A 21,993-nucleotide genomic window follows, 5' to 3' on the forward strand; every position below is an offset into this window, starting at 1 on the left:
TCCCTGACAAACAACTACTAATGGGTTTAGACATTGAAAGCCTGTACACCAGTCTACCTCACACTGAGACACTCAACAACATTAACCCCTTCCATGCGGGGCGGATTCCCCCGCTGTGCTGAGCGCTGCTTGCGCGGGCGTGGTCATGACGGAACGGTTCCGTCATGAGCACAGCTCAACCGACGCTCATGACGGAACCGTTCCGTCATGAGCGCCGAAGGGGTTAAAGACGTATTGTTTGAAGTGGATTGGGAATACCAAACCCCTAGGAACGTAGTCATGGGTGCTGCAAATGGGCACTAATGGAGAATTTCTTCCAATTTGAAGAAACCCTCTATCTACAGAAACATGGGACCAGTATGGGAAGAACTTTTGCACAGAGCATAGCAGGTGTCTATGTTCACCATCTAGAGAAACACCACATTCTGGACCCCCATAACCCGTACCTCACACACATCAACATGTGGAAGCGATAAATTGATGATATTCTAATCATCTGGCAGCGCAATGAAACCACTGCTTTGAATTTCCTACAGTGGCTTATCAGACAGAACGAGCACACATACCATATCTAAAGCAGAACTTGTCTTCTTAAATTTAAACATCATCCCATGTCAGGGTTTTCTCATAACAACCACCCATATTAAACCCACAGCGAAGAACTGCCTGCTCCTTTTTGACAGCTTCCACCCTAGACACCTCAGGGAGAATCTGCCATTTGGCCAATTTCTAAGATTGAGACTCAGTTGCTCCAGACTGAGTGACTATAAGAGTCAGGCAGAGGGTTTGGCTTTCAAACTACAAGCTAGAGACTATCTACATAAGATCATGTCACACACTATGAAGATAGCCAGGAATAACCACTGAGAGGCATTACTTGAGACACCACCTCTGAAAACAAAGGAGAAAAGACCAATCTGCTTTCCTGTCTACAGTGTAGCATCCAACCTAGTGAACAAAATCATAAATACTGGTGCATAGTGAACAGTGGGTCACTGCAGTTTTCAAAACCCATGTTCTCTCACAAACAGGGACACAGTCTTAGGGATCTGCTGGTCAACATAGAAAATTAATAACTTTGGAGAGAACCAGGGTTTTATCACCCCCCATACGAGGACATCAGTCATGTAGCAATTGCTGGGTCTGTCACCTCACAAAAACCACTAAACTAATCACATTCAACAACATCACCACCTGGGAACTAAGCCATTTTGCAAATTGTAACTCCCAAGGGGTCAATCAAGTACAAATCAATAAGGACACTCAGTAAGGAGCAACACACACAAATAGTGGATACCGTTTCTCTTTAATAAAGCCTTAATGTGGGTATATGTAAAAACAGTAATAGTTGCACTTTGGCAGAATGGGTATATGTATTTATAATGCAACATTGGTACAATGATAGAGCAAGAAAGAAACAAGGTGAGATCTCTCACAATGCAGTGGGTGAAAGCACAACGGTAATTTTGTAACTGTGTGCCGCACAATAAAGTCAAACCTTTCACCTCTGGTGCTTAACTTAATAGCTTAACAATGGCAAAACAATCACAGAGCTTTATATGAGCATACTGCATAATGCTATCACACTAATTGTGACATACCTCGGCAAAGTAGTTGCATGTGCATTTATAATGTAATGGTGCAAATAAGGGACAGGTAACAATTTAGTAAACCACGAGCCCAAGAGTAATTCTGTAGCCAAGAGAATATAACCTATCAACTAACAATAGTAGGCAGTACAATGCTGGCGCAGTGATGGTGAAACATACACAACCTTTCAGCTAACAATAGCAAAATGGTCACATCTAGTACATGTATCTTCATGTACAGTGCTATGTTAGCACAGTGACAATGGAAAACACAGTCTTAAATCAATTGCAATGCAGCTAATTAAAGGCGCACTAATAGGAAACTAACAAATAGAATAAAGCAAGAGAGTTAGGCCATCCCTCTCCCCCTGGAACTTAACTTTCCACAGTGCGGGGAAGCCAGCTCTAACCTTTTCAACACCCTGTCTGGGAACTGCACAACTGGGGGAGCAGTCGCTTTGGGATGACGGCAATTCTGCATGATGCTACCTGTGAGCTTCCACTGAAGCAAGGCAGCCCTACGCTTGTATACTCAAATTTGGCTTACTCCACATTCGGTTTCCTTCTCGCATGTTCTGCACTGTTATCAGTATTTACAACTTTGTTTTCTCATTTAATTTTGTCTAGTAGAAATAGCAAACAAGCGTTACAAGATTCTCTGCTAGCGCTGCTTGGCACAAGGGTTTTCTGCATGCATTTTCACTCATCAACACTGCCTAAGCTAGTTAACACTTTCGCGTCACAATGTCTTCTGCACACTATTCCCTATATACTACATGACTTATAACAACAACAAAAAACACTCCTACTCTTCTCTTCATCCTACATCGAATACATCAAAAAGTGCTCCCACGTAACCTGTAGGTTGTAGCACGTCCCGTTCCGCAACGGAACAGGAAGAACCCAATGCTGAAGCATGCCACCAAGGAGAAACCCTGGCAGGTGAAGGTTATTTAAACAAAACTGTCTGTTTTCTTCTCAAGATCGGAAGTGAAAAGGTAGTCTTGAAAGATGGATTAACTCATTTTGGTTTACACTATAAATTCACCATCTGCTGGGATACGTCACCCTAGTTTTCGGAACTCCATGCCTGAATCACTAATAATTGATGCTTAACAATTGTCTGAAGAACTGACGGTAGCAGAAGGGAATTGAAAAATATAGTGGCCACTGTTAAAGGTCAAGGGAGCTCCTTGGATACTTTGCCATGGTTGCTTTGTGTACTAAATGGGTCACCCGACAAAATAAACTCACACTGTACTACTGCTTTTTAGTGACAACGTGGCCATGGCGAGGTATGGTAACCTCCTCAGCAAAATAAAAAGTATAAATACGCCTTTGGTCTGTCTTCAAAAATCCCGGCTGTATGAAAATATAGCTTTCGTAGGTTACCTTTTCATCATGAATGCTACCACCAGCCATACTTCTTAGAACGGATAGCTCCTGGCCATATCATACCGATAACTTTGGACAATCAATTTTTATATGGTATAGTCTTGTATAATATGTCCAAGGATGGACACGATTTACCTGGCCTCATGTTGTGTAATTTGTATGATCTCCTGGACCTTGCTGTAATAGTTTCTTCATACCTGCAATGCAAAAAATTGGGTATGTCTCCCTGGGGGAAGCCATACCGACATGCATTGTTAGTGATCTGAATGAAAAGATATCCGAGAAAACAGTAACAATTTGGTTTGATAAAGAGCAGGAAAGGGTTTGAGCTACTGATTTCCAGCAAAAGGCTAAACATCCTAGGAAAACAAATTGAGTGCTCTGCTGGACAAAGACTTATTATATTAAGCAAGCAAATTAAATGAGGCGTCCTGTCTGGTACCCCCATTGCAAATTAAACACTTCAGTAATTATATGATTATATCCTTTGAATTAATCTCTAAGGTAGAAAGCATGTTGCTGATGTCAACTTGGTTAAGCGATGACACAATGATCCAGTTATCCTTTTCTATTAATCCTATTGCTAAATTAATCCTTGGGGTCCACAGCACAATAGTCGACCATAGGAGGGCGTTGATACATTGGCCTCTTAAATGAAGCTGTGCAGGGCCGGACTGGGGTTGGGGGTGCTGCCGAGCTCTTTGCCAGGGCCGGTTTCAGGCCGATTTTGTTACAGGGCCGATTTTGCAGCTATGCTGCAAAAACGGCCCTGTAACAAAAGCGGACCCCAGGGGCCCAAAACCGGCCCCCACCCTTGCGGCGCACCGGGGGATTGTCCGGTGCCCGCTACGGCCAGTCCGGCCCCGTGTGTCTTTGATCATCTAATGCAAGTCTTCGCAGAGAAAGAAAATTACATTCCATTGACTGTTATCCTTAAATTGGTTGATCCCTTCCAGTTTAAATTAGCCTGTGTACGTCAAAATAAAATTCTTCCACCGAAAGCTGTTCTCAAGTCCTTCAAAACAGGTGTCCCAAGGGTACTAAACCCCCAACTGAATAGGCTTATTTATCTGCACAACACACAACCATCCATATACATGAAAACCACCTTTATGTTGATGAAAAGGTTACCAAGAAGGTGTAGAAATAGTTAACACATGAGTTAAGTAAATAAGCTTTGCCGCAAAATAAAAAAGGTCACTCAGCAAACGTCTTTGAAGGCACTGGCAAAGTATCTAAAAAATCAACACTAGACAGGAAATCCCCATACCTATGAAAATGTGGCGACAATACGTCACACTGACGTTTGCACATAACCTAGGTGAATTAACTGGACTCAAGGCTACTTCAGGCATGCCCTCTTGCAACATCATTCCACTAGAGTCTGACATAGTTTCATATATTAAACTTTTGCGCTTTTTAACAGGACAAGGAACAGATTAATCTTTTTTTGTGAGGAGGGATCCAAGCAAAAAGAGGCACAATTGAATTCCGCTGTTCAGGGAATGTTTTACCTCTGGCCTGATACCATCTTCTTGGAGAGGCAGTATACTCCTCTCTATTGATAAGAAACGAAAGCGAGATATACTTTTATTGCCAAATCTCCCTCCTTGACACTGTGGGAAAACTATTCAATAAATGCTGACTGGAGCATCTTTAAAAAATGGACATGCAACTGTCAAATCATACCCAAAGACCAAGCTAGGTTTGAAAAAAGAAAATTTTGTTTAAATAACATCATGGTACTAAACTTGATTGTTGGAAAATATGATATAATAAAATGTTAAGCAAACTATGTGCCATATATAGGTTTCTCCACCTCCTCGATAAGGTGGACTGAGGTTTATTATGGTGTACGCTGGGCTCACTTGACATTCCAGAATGCTTACTGAAGTTACTTATAACCCTTCACACTGATACGTGATGCAGAATAATAAAAGGTGTCGATAGGGGTTTGAGCGTTCAGTAACAAAACAAACAAGCATTTGCAATGCAATCGGTCTCGCCTTTGGGAACCTATATGTATTTACCTATGCAGCACATTAGCTTGGGTGATGAACATCTACTGTTCTTTGAAATGGAGGGAGAGTAAGCACCGAACTGCGTGACACGCCATGTACGGGAACACATGGAGAGAAATATTGCCTTTCAGCGGGAGATGGTATAGTCCAAAGCTCTGTTTTTAATATAAAATCAAGGCCTTCGGTGGTCATATCACTGAAAATACAAGATTTGAAAAAAATTCTACGGGTGCTCTCTGGAAAACAATTTGGATGGACTGGAATCTAGAGCATGCTAAAGTGATTCTGGTATTTTACTGACCTCTGCTGATCGTTTTCTATCAAGACAAATAGAGGCAGTTGAACGGAAGCAGACAAGTCCTAGGGCTGATCTCCAGAGCCCATATAGTACATACACATATAAGTATATAATAAGTATATACCAAAGTATATACAAGAGGTCTTGAATGCTCGACCTAAACACACAAAGGGGAAAGAAGGAGGGTGAGAAAGACTTAAGTACCGTCACAAAGGGAGACAGCAGAAACCAGCAAGAGGACTAAATGAGCCAAGGGTATCAGGTACTGGATTAAAGAGGCCTGGGGTGGTTTCAGTTCTAGAGAGCCCTGGTATTCGGCCCGCCGACATTTATTTAATAGGGTTTCCGAGCAGAACTTTGGGCATCGGTACTCATTATTTGACAAATTAAGCACTGACGCATCTGAAAAATACTTTTCCTTCGACGATGCACACAGCACTCATCCCACTGTGGCGCAGTGCTTTGCTATTCACATTCCACTCACAGGCTCCCGCACCCCGCGTGTGGAATTGCTTCGGGCACGTGCTCTGACCAACTTGCTCCTTTAATGGACTGTAATGCAAGTGAAGTTCCTTGTGCGCTGCAGGGCTCTGGGTTTACTGCTCCGGTGTCCCGGTGGGAGAAACACCGAGCAGTTGAAGCACGAGGCAGAAAACGTGGAAATTACCCGAGAGCATAGCTGCCAAGGTTTTAGATTGCTATGTGTGACATTTTCATAATTTCTGTGTAATTATGAGTGCCATTGGAACCACTATGAGTGACACTTTTCTCGCCACCAAAATCAACCAATAAAAGATGAGGGAAACGTAAATAACAGAAATCTGACCCATTTGAGCAACGAGAAACTCTAAGATCTTAAAACTGCTGCAAATTCATGAGGTGGCTGAGTCATGATTACAACAAAATTATCAAAATATCATACATAGCAATCTGAAACCTTGGCAGATATGAAAGAGGGCGAGCGTCACTTCACATGACATAGCATTGAAGACCATGGCCATACTTCTGTTCTTAACAACGAGTCTTGTTTACTTAAATATTTCATAAAAGTGATAGGAAGTATGTGTTTTATTCTATTGATATTTTATTGCTTCTCTTGTACAATGCTGATCATATAATACATTTGTGAATTTTGGTTGGCTTAATGTATTGACTAATAAGAATAAAAAGGCAGAAGCAATGCCAATTAGACAAAAAGAAAAGAAAAGGAGCATGGTAAAACAAGGAGAATAAAACAAGTCACTTTTACCAGGTGGTGTTTGTTGTCCAAGACGAGGCCATGCAAATAATTAATGTGATGGGAAAAGGTTTTTAACTTGGAGTGGGGTGAACTAAGTCGGCAAAGCTGTCACTGCAGGGGCCACTTTATTCATAAGCGAATGCTGTAAGCAGGAAAGTAAGACTTGTGAAGTAACTACTAATATTAGCCTCAGATGTCACCACTAGGAAAAAAAAAGAAAAGCGGACAGCTAGAAAGCAGGTCACGTTGCTCAGCTAAGAATTAACACTAAAAGGAGCAAGGACTTGCGTTTATACTGCAGAACCACCTAACAGGGTGTGAGAGGCCCTAACACAGAGCCCAGCTGCCTATGGACCTATAGTGTACATTAATTAGAGTCCGCTGAATCACAAACTCCGGCTGGCGCAGTTAGCAGTGTCATGACAGCATGGTGCAGGGCAAGCCTCAGGAGGGGCTGGGAGATACACACAGCGGTCACAGCAGGCTGTATTATTTCAAAATGTAACACCAGTGAAGTGAGCAGTCCAGGGGTCTGGCGAACTGCATGTACTCTGTAGCAAAGAGAAACCTTTTAAGTCATTTTTAGAAACATACTTACTGCATATTTGCTATGCCGTGGGTTTTAGAACAAGCTGAGCACAGTTCACCCTGCAGTAGAGCCTCTCTTCCTCCTGCAGAGCACATTTTCTTGCCCGTGATGTGACCTGGGAAATGTCTGGGAGCGATACCAAAGGGGATGATGGACGGAGCGTTTGAGCAAATCAAACACTCACCCCCAGTCAACTGATCTGGGTTTAATCCATCATCATTCTTTAGCTCACTCCATCACCCCAGTTCAGACATGGCCATATGCAAATCAGTCTGACCCTGTGCCTCATGGGAACAGTCCAGCCCGAACTGTCTGGGAGCCCCAAGAGATTGTCACATACAGGAGACTGGTCGGGCCAGGAGAGGTAGGGGACACGTTTGTACTCAGCAAGGAATGTTTGGAGTACTTAAATCTCAGATATTTTTTAAATTAAATCCCAGATGTTTATTTTCCAGTGTAAAAAACACTTAACCCGCTCTTTTTAACGAATGGATAAACCTTTCCTCTTGAAGCAATATCGTGATCGGAACAAGAGGACAATACTGCCTGGGGCGCACAATTGAAAATGTCTGAAATCAGTTCTTAAATGTGTTGGATTGCTGAATTTTTACTTAGCCCACATGTATGGAAATAGAGAATTTTCATATTCTGCAGCGTACATTGAAATGATGGTTCTGAGATGGACAGTTTGATTGTCTTGAAAATAAATTGCTGCAAAGTCATTTTGTTTGGAGCTCTGCTGCCCTCTTGTGGGCTCTGTTGGCACTGACATTGGCGCGGCAAATAAGGGAAAGCCGGAAAGCATTCATTTTCTTTCGTCTAATTGCCTAACCGCGGATATTGTCTCATCTACAGGGTAAGTTATATAATGTCGTGACCCTAAAGTACTGCGTGAAACAGATTGGAGTAATACCAACAAGCATTGGCAATGCAATAGGACTCGCATTTACGCGAGACCTGTTGCATTACAAATAGCAATGCGTGCGGGCGTCGAGGCACGAGGGGGGCAGCGGCGAGAAGGCATCGAACTGCGGGGGGGTCACAGGAAGAAAGTAGTCTGTGCTGAGAAGGAGCAGTAGCCGTGAAAGGACACAAATGACTGACATGGCTGTTATGGGGAGGGACTAACAAGCTTAAAAGCAATCGGAAGGCAGCATTTAGAACCTAAGCCAATGAAGAAGATGGGCCGGAGAGTGGGCGGAGCTTCCACAAAGGTTCCACACTATAGTGTATACTGCATGCCTCGCAAAGCGATGGTAGCCCATTCGCGCAGCAACGCTAGGCGAGACCTAAAAATGGCTTTTGTACGGTTATATGTTGCCCCCTTCCCTCACTATATCTTCACAGCTTTCTATGCTCACTCAATGAGGGGAACATGTTTCTGCCAATTTTAGTTGGCCATAAAGATTTATAGAGTACTTTATCCTGATGAGAGAATAATTTGTAATGAATCCTCCATTGGCCTCACTGGGGATTATGTGTACTAATTGTCTACTCCAGTAACTGTTTTTTGAAAATGGATGTAACACAATAAAATATTACAGTACACATGGTCAGTTGGCTCTATTAAGCTAGATAGAATTAAAAAAACTGCTTCGGGTCAGTGTCATCTCAAGGAGTTTGGGGGTCCTGTGCAGTACATATTGTTGGGTCCTCTATAACCCTTTCCTGAAAATACAAGCTTGTGTGATGCCAAACAATATTAAGTTATATGTTAAACTTCACGAGGGTCACAAAAACAGTTAAATGTGTACTGCCTTGCACTCCAAATATCCTTACGATGACACTGGGTCGTGAGCCATAGCCAGATGTAGACAGAGAGAGAGAGATGTTTAGATAGAGAAATACAATCGACAGAGATCAAATAGAGAGAAAAATCCCTTTCCTAGGCGGACTCCATGGAAGGTGGGGGGCCCTGGGAAATTGCCAACTTGACCATGCCTCTCTGCTTGGGGTAAAAATAACTTGGAGTAATTCAAAGCTGCTCCACATAAAACAATTACAGAGTAAGGCCACCGCCATAGAGTTGGGCTTCAAAGACTCAATCATTCACCGTAAGAGTAAAGTGTATATGACATGACAACGTGAACTACCTGTACAGTACTGAGAAAATGAATAATAAAACCTATCTTTTGAGTCTCTATCCCCCCAAACAACATTTCTGGAAGCAGGACTAACAAGCGTGTATGCTAGAGTCCTCTGAAAGTCGCTGTACATGCTTTAGATATCTAGACCTGTGTGTACTAAAGTTTTACAATTGTGTACCTTGCCAAAAAACTGTACCAAGGTGTATTTAAGCAATTCAGCTTTGTTCAAGATTAAAAATCCCCTCTTGCTTCTGTTAAAATACTACAACATGTGGTAGGTGCTGCTAGCTTTTTTTTACAACTGTTTTATTGTTTTTGTAAGCATAACCAAAAATCATAAATGTAACAAAAAGGCATAAAGTACAAGCACGTCAATACGCTCGAATTACATAAAGGGACACTAGCATAAATACAATCAAAGAGCATCAAATATCGGTGTGAATAGAACTGGAGGAGCACGGGCCCCATATCTCCTGGTGTTTCTTGGCACAGCCTCTTCACCTATATATGTTTTTCTCTGCTTTGCAGAAGGAGTCTATGCCTTAGAACCAAAGAGACCGCAGAGGAGCAGCATAAGACTTCCACTGTCTAGCAATGTCTCTTGGCCACTACTTAGCCAGTTCCTGCCAATTGTCTCTGATATCTGGAGTCTACACAACCCTCCATGACCCCACAGAAGTGCCACCCGAGGGTCCAGCCCACTTGTCATGAGTAGTAGATGTTTTATGTTGTGCACCCACTGCCAGAATGCAGAAATAACTGGCCATGACCCCTGTGTGTTACCACAGCGTGTGCACTCTATGTTGGAAAATCTCCTCATTTCCCACAGCTTGTCTGGACTGAAGTGTGTTCGGTGAAAGTAATTGGATTGTATTAATCTAAGGTTTGATGGAATGGCAAGCCTGTCTTCTAGTGAGATCTCAACTTATGGATGGATCGGGGTGTTGAGGAGGCGAGACCTCTAAAGCTGCAATATGCCCTTTCATCCCAAGAGGCCCATCATTATAATCTGGCACTTCCTCTAGGTCTTCGCAATGTGTCTAGAGCATGGCTGATCTGAAGATATTTAAAGAATTGAGAGTTGTGGAGACCGTATTCTGCTACTAAGTCGTTGAATCCCATAATGTGACAGTAATCCCATAGATCTCCTAGTTTCAAGATCCCAAATAGACCCAGCTAGCGAAAGCCTGCTAGGCAAGACACCTGTTTCAACCATGTGCTGGCGACCTGGGTCTGTACATTTGGTTTATAAAGCCACTTAATATAAGGTAGAACAGCACGCCAGCACAAGATAGGCTCTTTTGAAACCTGCGGGAGTGAGGTAGTGGGGCATCCTCCCATATATTACGTGAGATGTCCCCAACGGGAAACAGCCTTTACAACGTGCTCATTACATCGCGTTCCCTATTACAACACAGTCATTACAACGACCACAACGCGATGCCTTTATATCGCAAGTCATTAGATCGACTTGCTCTAGATGGCGCTCTAACCTGAGGAATAGTTTAATTTACTATTTCAACACCTTCCCTACTATTGGGCAGGCTGGAGTTGGAATAGTGAATTATACTATTCCTTAGTCCAGCGTGCCCCATACAGCAAGTCGATCTAATGACTTGCGTTGTAAAGTTATCAGGTTCTAACAACGCAGTTGTTGTAACGACCTCGTTGTAAAGGAACGCAATGTAATAGCTTGCGTTGTAACATGCTATATTCGTAACCAACTTCTCAAGGGCTGCCACCTCCAGTCTCCACAAGGAGTTGTCTATCCCTAAAAATTCTGGGGCATATCAGCAACAACCGGCGATAATTATCGCTAAGCGCACTTAGCGCTAGGATAATTATTGCCGGCTAGCGTGGATTTTTATCGCTGAGATAGCGTGCTATTAGCAACGCTTATCTCAAAAGCGATATAACTGCCAAACGTGTGATTATCACTGGAAACCTAGCGATAATCCCACGAAGTTTGGCGATAGCTTGCTGGGAAGGGCTCTCATACTTAGTCATGATATCCACCTTCCATAGGATATCATGGCTAAGTCAGTTTCAAAGCAGGCGTAAGGAAAGCAGCGATAACAGAGGTTATCGCTACTTTTCTTGTCGCTATGCTGCTGTGCATGAGGCTTGATAATAGGAGAAATGTCGCTTAGCGACATTTCTCCCGTTATCCTGGGGAGGAACGCCCACTTTGCATCTCATTAGTGATGCGGAGATGGGCGTTAGGAATTCAGGCGCTAAGGCAAGGTTTCACGCGATAGCGTGACCTTGCTGATATAGAGATAAAATTATCGCCACTTTTCGGCCGAAAACGGTCGCAAAAGCGGCGATAATTTTCTATCGCCGCCTTGTAGATATGCCCCCCAATCCCCCCCGTGGTATCATCTGTGCTGCCCAGTATTAAAGTTGAAGATCAGGGGCCCCTACTCCACCCCCGTACACTTGGGCAGTACATTTGACATGAGATCCTAGGGAGTTTGTCTGCCTTTAAGGACTTCTAAAACACAGATTGTAGGTCTTGAAATTGTAGGTAATATATGTAGGGGTAGTTTTTGCAACACGCAAAGGAAATTGGGGAAGGACCATCATTTTATAAAGGACCCCTAGACCATAAGTTTCAGCCGGAACTGAAGCCCACAAGTCAAAATCAGGGCATGTGCGCCTCAAGATTGGCGCAATGTGTACATCCCAAGTGGCCTGTTGTTTCCATGTAATATGAATGCCCATATATAGGAATGCACCTCGCGTGATCTGAACCTGCGCTTCTGAAGATGCTGCTTCCGTAAAACGAAAGCAAGTACATTTTCTGAGTTCAATTGACAGTAAACTGTGTACATTTTTTTAACACCTAACATAACTTTTCCGTTAAGACCCTGCATGTGAAACTAGCAAAGTTTAAGTCATCAGGCTCAAACCGGCCTGTTATAAGGATTTGGGGTGCAGGAGTTAGGATATGTGTTGTTTACCTGCATGTCCCTCAAAGGCTGATTGATTTTTGTTACTGAAAATGATTTTTGTGAGTCAAAAGACTCCAAAATCTATTCAGACTTTCAAGCTTGTTTTATTTCCTCCATCAACAAAAGATGTTTATCTGAAATATAACTACTTTCAGAGTTTTACGGTGAAACGCATTTAAAGAGTTTTGTTTCCCTTAATGGATTTGCCAGTGGGAAGATTTCTGTGTTTTGTAAATTGTGCAGTTTTTGTGGTTTGTAGTCCGCCGTAGGAGTGCATATGGAATCTAATTAATGTATACCACTCTCTGCCATAAATAGACAGGCAGAATCTGTGAAGGCTATTCCAACCCCATCATCTGATCCCATCAAGGCCTTTTCATAAGCTGATGATATCCTTTTCATAATACGGCCAGATTTGATAGTGTTGATTCAATGTTTTTCACAGTTACTGTGTTATAAAATGAATTAGGGGAAATGCGAATTTCTCCCTGTGTCAAGTGTCCTCACAAAGGCCAACCTATGCGGCTAAAGTGATGCAGTGGCTTCCTAAAGGTATTAAGGGGCATATCAACAAGGGCTTTATCTCTGCTTTTTTGGCTTTAAAAGCCAAAAAAGCAGAGATAAAACTAGCGCCCGATCAGCAACAGGGTGCTAACATGCAAATTTGCATGTTAGCACCCTTTTACTCTACGCTTCCCCTTGCATCTCTAATGAGGGGGCGTTCCAGAGTAAAATAATAGGAGAAATGTCGCTAAGCGACATTTCTCCTATTATCAAGGATATCGTTAACCCTGTTAGCGATAAAAAAAGCAGCGCTAACCGCGGTTAACGCTGCTTTTTTACGTCTGGTATTTTTCTGACTTAGCCATGATATCCTATGTAAGGTAGATATCATGGCTAAGTATGTCTATCCCTATCAGCAAGCTATCGCCAAACCTTGTGGGATTATCGCTGTATTTCCAGCGATAATCTCACAATTGGCAGCTTGCGCTCTGAATTTTATCGCTTTGGAGATAAGCGTTGCTGATAGCATGCTATCTCCGCGATAAAATTCAGAGTTGGCCGGCGATAATTATCCTCAGGCTAAGAGCGCTGAGCGATAATTATCGCCGGCCCTTGCTGATATGCCCCTAAATATTTAGGTATTTATATCAACAGATGATTTCGGAAGATGGGAAAGCACAATACATTACCTCTCATAGGGGCATATGATCAAGAAACGGCGTTACAATTATCGCCGCTTTAGCGGCAGAAAACTGCTGCTAAAGCTGCGATAATGGGCTTGATAATATGCCCTGGAGAATTCCAGTAGAAGCCCATGTTCTGGTGTCAACATGGGCTTCTATTGGAATTCTCTGCGGCATATTATCAAGCCCATTATCGCCGTGCTTGATAATATGCCCCATAATTCGTACCAAGAACGATTTTGTGCGTTGGCCACATCTTATTCTCTGCATTTGTGGCAGGATACATACTGGGGTATTGTTTTGGTATGCTCCTTATCCTGATACGCAGATAACCGCTGTTCTAGATCTATACTGATAGAGAATCGTATAAATGGGAGAGTGAACATCCCAGGCTGTAACAATCTAACCTCTGGATGCACACATCATCTATGACAGTGGTTCTTAACTCTTTGACTTGGGCCCTCAGTGAAAGACTACTGGACACTGTGGACCGCCACCTAACCTATTTCTGTGATTTGAACCTCGAAACAATACACAAAACTACAGAAATAATTTTACAATAACAAATACATTAATTGTTAAATATTTTTCTAAAATGTAATTGTAATGGGAAGGTTGGAGTGTTTGAAAATATGGATTTGTTTCTAAAATGACAAAGTGATATGATAGGCTTTAGCACACTGCTTTGCCTTTTTTGCTCCTAATGTTTGCTTTTTGTCAGTGCATATTTGTGCTTTAATTGAGGTCACCATTCGTCCATACTCCTGTTTGGTGTACATGAACTGCTCCCATGAATCAAGCTAAAGCTATCAACTTGATCGTTAGCTTCTAAATTCAAATTCCTTAACATTTACAGAATGTTAAAAAAATCTGTTTTCAATTTTTCTTTTTTATGTAGATATAATTTATTAATCTTCTAATACTTCAAATAAAAGCAGTGGAGGGCCCCCTTAATTGGTGTTATGGTTGGTTGACCAGGCGTCCATAGACCCCAGGTTAAGCACAACTTAGCTAGAGGCCTCAGACCTCCCCATATGACCTCATATTATCAGACTCCACATCTATCCAAATAATTTACTTTTCATATGAACAAGTTCATTGTCCTCCCTATAGGGATATCGAATGTGAACTACTCCAGTGTACGGCTGGTAGTATACCAGTCTATTTGTAGACATTCCCCCTCTTCCTTGTACTGCTGATTATGGACAATGTGCTTCTGACCTGGCAATCTCGTCACTTAAATCTTAAATTGCATCCAGGCTTTGGCACATCACAGCACTCTGAATAGGTGGCGCTCCAGTTCACTGGACCTCATGGTCAAATGTGGGGATGTAATGGATAGATCATCTTTTTCTGAGGGGAGGCTATGTCCCTTTCCAACACTTAAGGCTGATTTTTGTTTGAGCTATCAATGTATTTAGAAATATAACCAATTAATAAACTGCTTGACTCATTGCATGGGACCCACACTGATCATCTTACAGGAATCCCCTAGACGTCATTCTCCCGAGCCATACTGTTTGGGCTACATAATGTCCTTGTGACTGAATAATTCTCTAAACTCACTGAAATGCATGAAAGCTTTAGTGGCAGCTCCACCACCAAAGGGCCTCCTATCCTCAAGACTGGTTACAGCTCCTAGTGCCACATGATACATTTTTCCGAGAAACTATGGTAAATTTATTATACTTTAAAATCTTAACTAATTGGTAAAGGTCTGATCCAGCGCAGTCCCAGTAATTTGGACAGGGGCGAACTTTCATTTATCTCATTTTACTGCGGCCCATACACATACACCCAATGTCCCTGTTGCGCCAGTGTCAAGTTTGCGATTTCCTCACCAGACCATATATCCCTAATTCAATAGTTAAACAATTCACAGATTCACAAATAAACTCCTAGGATCAATTCTTCATCCACTTGGTCGATGGACCAATTAGTTGAATAATTGAAGGTAAATAGTCATTACAAATCATTGACAGACGCAAATAACCACAGACTCTTCCTTCTAAGTTTTTAGATTTTATCTAACTTAATGCATTAATTCGGAAAACCACCTCCTGAGAGAGAATACAATCCAATAATCAGCTAGCACATAATCAATCTCAAAATACATTTGTCGCATAGAGGGGATAGATGAAGAGACATCAGATAATGCATCAATCAATTCCTCATTTCAGAAAGATAGATGAAGAGACAAAAGCACAAGAATAAAATCTCGAGTTATTAAAGATACCTACCCAAGGAATAAGAAAGATGAAAACCACCACCCAGGCCTAGGTAGCGGCAGGGGAACCCCAAACAGTGTCAGGGATCAAAGACCAGGACAGGATAGGACTGGATCAACTAGGCTTCTCTGCAACCTGACAATCAGCAGCGCACCCTCACTATCTCCGTCTCTCTAAAGATATCTTGCGCTGCCTCCGCAAGCTCGCTCCCTCTTCGCCCACACAAGAGTACCCTTCCCCTAATCACCTATTCTTTATACCCTATTCGTACATGTCCATCCCACCAAAGTTGCTAATATCACTTATTCTAGCTATGGGATAGGTTAAAAACAAGGGGCGGATGGTCATGCTACATTAGATCATTCTTTCTTTGACTACGCCATTGTTCATCTTCTTTCCCACCTAGTCAGTATACATCCCTACTCTCTCATGAGGAAAATGTATCCGGTTAAGGACAGAATTTATACATTTTACACATTTTCAGACTTTCACACCGAGGCACAGAAATTGGCCGCTCATCAAGTGTCATGTCCTTCACCGTGTCACGCTCTTTCAGCTGGCTCAGCAAGTTTATCCACGGCATCACGTGGTATTTGCATGCTGCAAGTTTCACTCATCATAGTTTGGTCAATTTAAGAACATGGCGACTCGTCCTTTTACTAAAAGAACTGATTGTGGTAATGAAATATTCACTGTTCCCACCCTCCTTTACTCTTGCCCAAGTTTGCAGTTATCCTTGCGTAGCGTAAGTAAAAAGTGTCATTAATTAGCATTACTTAAGTATCAAACGACATGCCCTTTACTACATTTTGCGTACAATTTGCATTGCCATACATTCACAACACATTCTAGTCAACGTATTATTACATCTTCGGTTATTTACGTTTTGTTAAGATTAATTTCATGCAATTTGTGAAGAGTTTTACCCTCATGTAATGTATTGGTGCACATTAGTATTCCATCTACTTAACATTAGTACGTATTACAGGGGTGTTCAATTTGAGCGGGTTTCTTTTTTCGAATCCCCGCTCCATTAGGTCACTACAGTGTTTGCCAAGGGTGTGGTTTCTTGATCATTCCAGATGTTGGAGATGTGCCCAAGAGAGATGTGCCTTATTCCATATTCTATAGGACTGCTCTCCCATTCAGTCTGACTGCAGAACGATATGAACTAGATTGGCCAATTTCAATATATTTGATACAGTTCTGACTAGGTCCTGGCCTTATGGTACGACATTTAGGACATTAACAGATTGACTAACCATGACAATAGGAGGGTGACATAAACAAACAGAAAAGAACAGTTCCTCCTCAAGGCTAGGGTAGTTAGAGTCGCTAACTGCCTGCTGTTATTTGGTCACAGGAGGGAAATCTAAATTTCAGATCTTGTTGCCCTCACACACCTGGTAGGGTGTCATGCTTCATCATCTGGCGCTCCTCGTCGGTCCGGCGCTGCAATGTCCGACGGGCCTGGTGGCATCTTTGGCGGAGATCTTCTGATCTGAGAACGCCGTATTGTGATGAATGTGAGTGCAAATGTGGAAGTCAGTGATTTCTGATTGGTGTGGGGACTTGAAAGACTAAAATAGGCCCTGGCCCCTGAGTAGTTTTAATTGGTTTTGTGTGGGGCCGGGACTATATAAAACCAGGGAGGCTACTATGGAGTTTCTAGGTATCAGGGTAGCCTTTAGTTGACAAAGGTCAACATGTTTCGTGTCTTCTATGCTCTAAGTCGAGCGACACTTCGTCAGGACCCTGGATAGAACTACAATTGAATACCCTGGATATGATAAACGGGTAAAAAGATCTATCACAACTAGTAAAGTATCCCTAATTCAGGGTCTTTGAATATCAACACCGCCTAAATAGATGGAGACAAAAAAAGAGGACAAACACCAAACGTACCATTAACAGCTCATTAAAGGAATCAATATCCACGAGTAAAATACAATATAGGGGTCAGGACGGCCCCTAACAGGGCCAAAGTGGTCCCTAATCTCAATGGACAGTTAGTATGTACAGAGAGATAGGTTAAAATAAAGAACTAATACAAAGAAAACCAGACCAGGGAACTCTTATTGGAATAAAAATACAAACATATAAATCAAATGAGACCATATGAGTATGCATATCACCACCTAAGGTGATACATAAGTGCTTACCTCAGAATGGAGGGGTAGAGGCTTCATAGATGAAGGAGTAGCGACCGGACCAATGGAACGGTCCCACTAAAATGAGGTAGTGAGAGAAAGGGGAAAGTAGAACAAATGCAAAATTGCAAAAGGTGATACTTCCTATGGTAATGACATGCTCTAGATAGAGTGAAACTGCGCACGTATGGGAACGTGGATGTGGAACGTACTATGTCAACATGCAGATTGTAAAATGGCGGTGGCTACCAGTGAGAACATATTCATAAGTAGAATGCTAAGGTGAAAGTGCCCGCAGAAGATCGAGTGGGTGAAAGTGCCCACCGTCGATCGGTGTAATGACTTAAGGTAGTAGGCGATCTTAATCCCTAGAACAACCGATTCAACGCACACGGCCCCGCAGTGAAGACGTAGTGCGCTGTGAACACACAGGAGGAATAACATGTAATACATGGTGCCCGAGTAGGTCGGTGTATAGTGTAAGGAAATCGCATGCAGGATAGAAACAAGGGTATCTTGCGACCTGTGAGTAAGGGCTCCAAGGATCGACATAGTAATGGATCAAGGACGGAATACGTGGAAGAAGTCCCGTATCCGAAATCGGAGAGCCAACCCGGTCAAGATAACGGGTGCACGAAAATCAACCAGGAAGTGACAGTCGTATTAACAGGGGTCCACCGTGCGAGGGTGACATCATTAGCTATGACTCAGATCTGCATTCTACCTCATTGTAGACAACACACTGAATCAACCACAGACAAGTGGTTGACTGAATTTGCAAGGATTGTGCACTTTTAAAATCTTATTTACTCGATTAACAGCCAGGTTTAAGTTTTAGCCAGATTTGAGGCTTTTTTCCTGAGCGAATCTCCAAATGCGTAGAAAAAGACGCACAGAATAACTGATGCTGTGGATAGGTGGTGTCATTCTCATTTGATCATAAAAACTTACATTCTCATCTATTGAGAAAGACAACTCCAGAGCGAGGTCGACACACCTGCATGGCTTCGTAATAGTTTGTATCATATTCAGAAACCTATGGTGAAGGCTTTCTCTCTGCCTCCTTCCACACACTACTTGGATGGATGGATAAACATATATATATCCCAAAACATACGTAGGAAGCACAATACACACGGTTCATGTCGGGATACTGCAACACCTAAGGGCCATTACCAGGGAAGATAAGAGCTACCCAGTTGCCCGCCACATCCATGAGACACATGTGGGTAATGCAACCAATTTCGTCTATGTTATAGATGCGTTCCCCAAAAATGCTAGAGGGGGCAACAGGGAACTTCAATTAAGGCGATTAGAATAGCGCTATATAATCATCTTGAACAGCAGAATACCTAATGGTCTGAATTTGACAGAATAATTGTATGTTCATTTATGATTAACCATTACTGATACTTCTCATTCTTTGACAGCAGCCAAGAGTAGATTGTTTGAATATGAAAATTGAAACCATGTTATGTGAGAACACTCTGCAGAAAATTATTTTGGTTTATATTGAATCTTTATTTAAAAGTGTGCATAATAATGAAGGTGGTTCTCTTCTGTTGTTCGGTTAAGGCAACAATATATGGGGTGCAGTGGGGGAGGATAGGAGAAGCAGATACCGAATCTGGGAGTCTAAGCCCACTGGGGATATGGTATCTGTCTGGAAATTAATAACATTTGGAGATTATTAAAAGAAATGTGAAAATACCCACTAAGGAACAATACTTTTCTCACAAAGGAACCTCTCTATTCTTCTCAGTACAAAGTTACGAGAATTAGGGCACCCCAGCTCATATCATTTTGTACGCGGAAAGTGGTAACAACAGGAATTGATACTGTATGGAATAGAGAACACATCATGTTAAGGAGGCAATAATGTTGAAAATCATTGTGATTGTATGTAGATGCTGAGATTGCATAAATGTTGTTTATGCACATTTTAGAATTGAACAAAGGATTAACTATTTTATTTTTATGACAGTTGAGATTAAGAAGTCAAGTAAAAGGAGGGAAAATGCAATGAACCAAATGAAATTCTCAATGCAATTTAAGCTGATAAACATATGCAAGTATTAAGCATTGAACATTTTGTCATAATGAAATGTGAAAAAACCAACCAGAGTGTTTCTATTGTGTTCATGCCGATACACATGGTTTCCATGACAGTATATATAACAGCTCTAAATGGCGTCTGTTATGTGAGCAAGGTGGTACAAACTACCGAAACGCGTTTGAACCTGCTGTAATATAACTTGAATAACCAATCCCAGTCGTGTCTTTGCCTGTTTAGAAAGATGGAGCAGGAGTGGTGACACACACACACACACACATATATATATATATATAATATTACTTGCATACACAGCTTTATTACTTGGTGAAAGACTGAACCCGTTGGAGACTATAGGTGGTGACAAGAGGAGGCTGCTTGATATTAAAGAAGCAAAAGCATGAATGAGGGTAGGACTGACTTAACATAGTGGAAGATGAGATCAGTAGACGCAACGAGACAGGATGGGTGTCTCAGTAAGAAGAGTTAAAAGAGGTAAGTTCAGAGGAATGCGGAGGGCTGCTTGAGTCAAGTAGAGAGATAAATCTCCCTCACAGAATTTCTTCTTCATTCAGGTGAGTGTATGCACTCACAGCTGACATTTATCATCATTCGATAGTCCTTCTTTGCGAGCTCTCACAGCAAGAAACATGGGGGCATATTATCAAGGACGGCATTAAAATTTTCGCCGCTTTAGCGGCAATAATGGGCCTGATAATATGCCGCAGAGAATTCCAATAGAAGCCCATGTTCACACCAGAACATGGGCTTCTTTTGGAATTCTCAGCAGCATATTATCAAGCCCATTATCGCCGCTTTTAGCGGCAGTTTCCTGCCGCTAAAGCGGCGATAATTTTAACACCTACCTTGATAATATGCCCCATAGATATATAAGTAGCAGCTAATAGCCCTTTGGGGTTTTTGTGTAACGTTCTGGATTGCGTGATATCGCAAATTGTAAAGTGTGGATTGATCCCACCTTTATACTGGGGAAAACATTTGGCTCCTGCATATGTGTTCAGTTAAAATAACTTTGTAGAAATTTGATGCTATCACACAAAGTAACACTCAAACATTCTAAAGCATTATGAATTGAGAGTTCCATAAAGTCCTTCTAGAACTTTCCTAGACACTTCTTTATTTGAAAGGGAAGAGTCTTTATACCTAAATTCAATCTACTTAGATAGCATATGTTGCCTAAATGACATTATTAGCCGAGCTGTTCACATAAACGGTATAAAAGTAGTGTTCACTCTTCAGGTGTGTAGTTGTTTTCTATCCATTTTGGACATAGAAATTATATTTTCTTGGGTTTAAGTCATCAAGGTTTCCAATTTGATAAGTGCTTCATTTTGATTTAAGCTGGCGTGATAAGATAGCAAAATGTTTATGCTGCTTATATCTTAAAGTTTATGCGCCTGCAGAGACTGTTTGGTGCGATTTACATTTTTTAGCCTACGTACAAGAAGAATGAGTTCTTTTCATATGTTTTGAGTTTTTCTGGTTGGGCTATAGCTTAAAGAGCAAGTAATATTGCTCTATTTGTTCCAAAACAAAGTGAATGGATCACAGGTGTCTGAAGGTAAAGTTTGCTGGAGAAAAATCAAATGTTTTAGTTCGTTAAGAATACTAACAAGTTAATTTTTTAAGTTCCAGATCTATTAACTGTTAGAAATGCAGGAGAAACCAAGAAGTCCAAAATACACTTTACATATCTCATTGTCAGAAGAAGAGGGTGAGGTGTTCCTTCATCTCAAGAACATGTTGAATTCCATGAATCCATAATTGGCATGAATGATAGCATAGCGCTGGTGATAATCTATATGCCTGCATGTGCGCCTCTCTTCAGCAGGTTGGGGATGTGATAATGTTACTTGTTTGAAGCTTGGGAAAATCTGTGGACTTTCTAATCTCTCTTCCATACAGCGATGAAGGACATAGCTGATAGTCTCAGAACCTGAAATCCTAGGACTTACTCTCCTTACTCCACATGTGAAACTTTGGCCCTCTGGACTGTGGCTTCTAGCTGATTGTCATTCCAGGGACTCAGATGTTCCAAAGAGTCATCCTGTGTCTTTGTATGCAACATCAAAGATTGCCTTTTTCACTCTCCGACACTAATCTATCATGAACAGAGATTGGTCACCTCCTGATTTACTCACAAGTCTTGCCAAATATAGTGAATTAAAATAGCCCAAACAA

The 21,993-nt window shown here is 41.8% G+C and overlaps 1 protein-coding gene across 1 annotated transcript in view; it reads left to right on the top strand.

Moving 5' to 3' along the window:
• RBM43 (RNA binding motif protein 43) overlaps window positions 1-21,993 on the top strand; it is a 70,801-nt gene that overhangs the window by 37,833 nt on the left and 10,975 nt on the right. The gene's annotated exons all lie outside the window — the stretch shown is intronic.

The sequence above is a fragment of the Triturus cristatus genome, chromosome 2_1 (genome assembly GCF_964204655.1).
Source record: "Triturus cristatus chromosome 2_1, aTriCri1.1, whole genome shotgun sequence".
In the NCBI taxonomy this organism is placed as follows: Eukaryota; Metazoa; Chordata; class Amphibia; order Caudata; family Salamandridae; genus Triturus; species Triturus cristatus.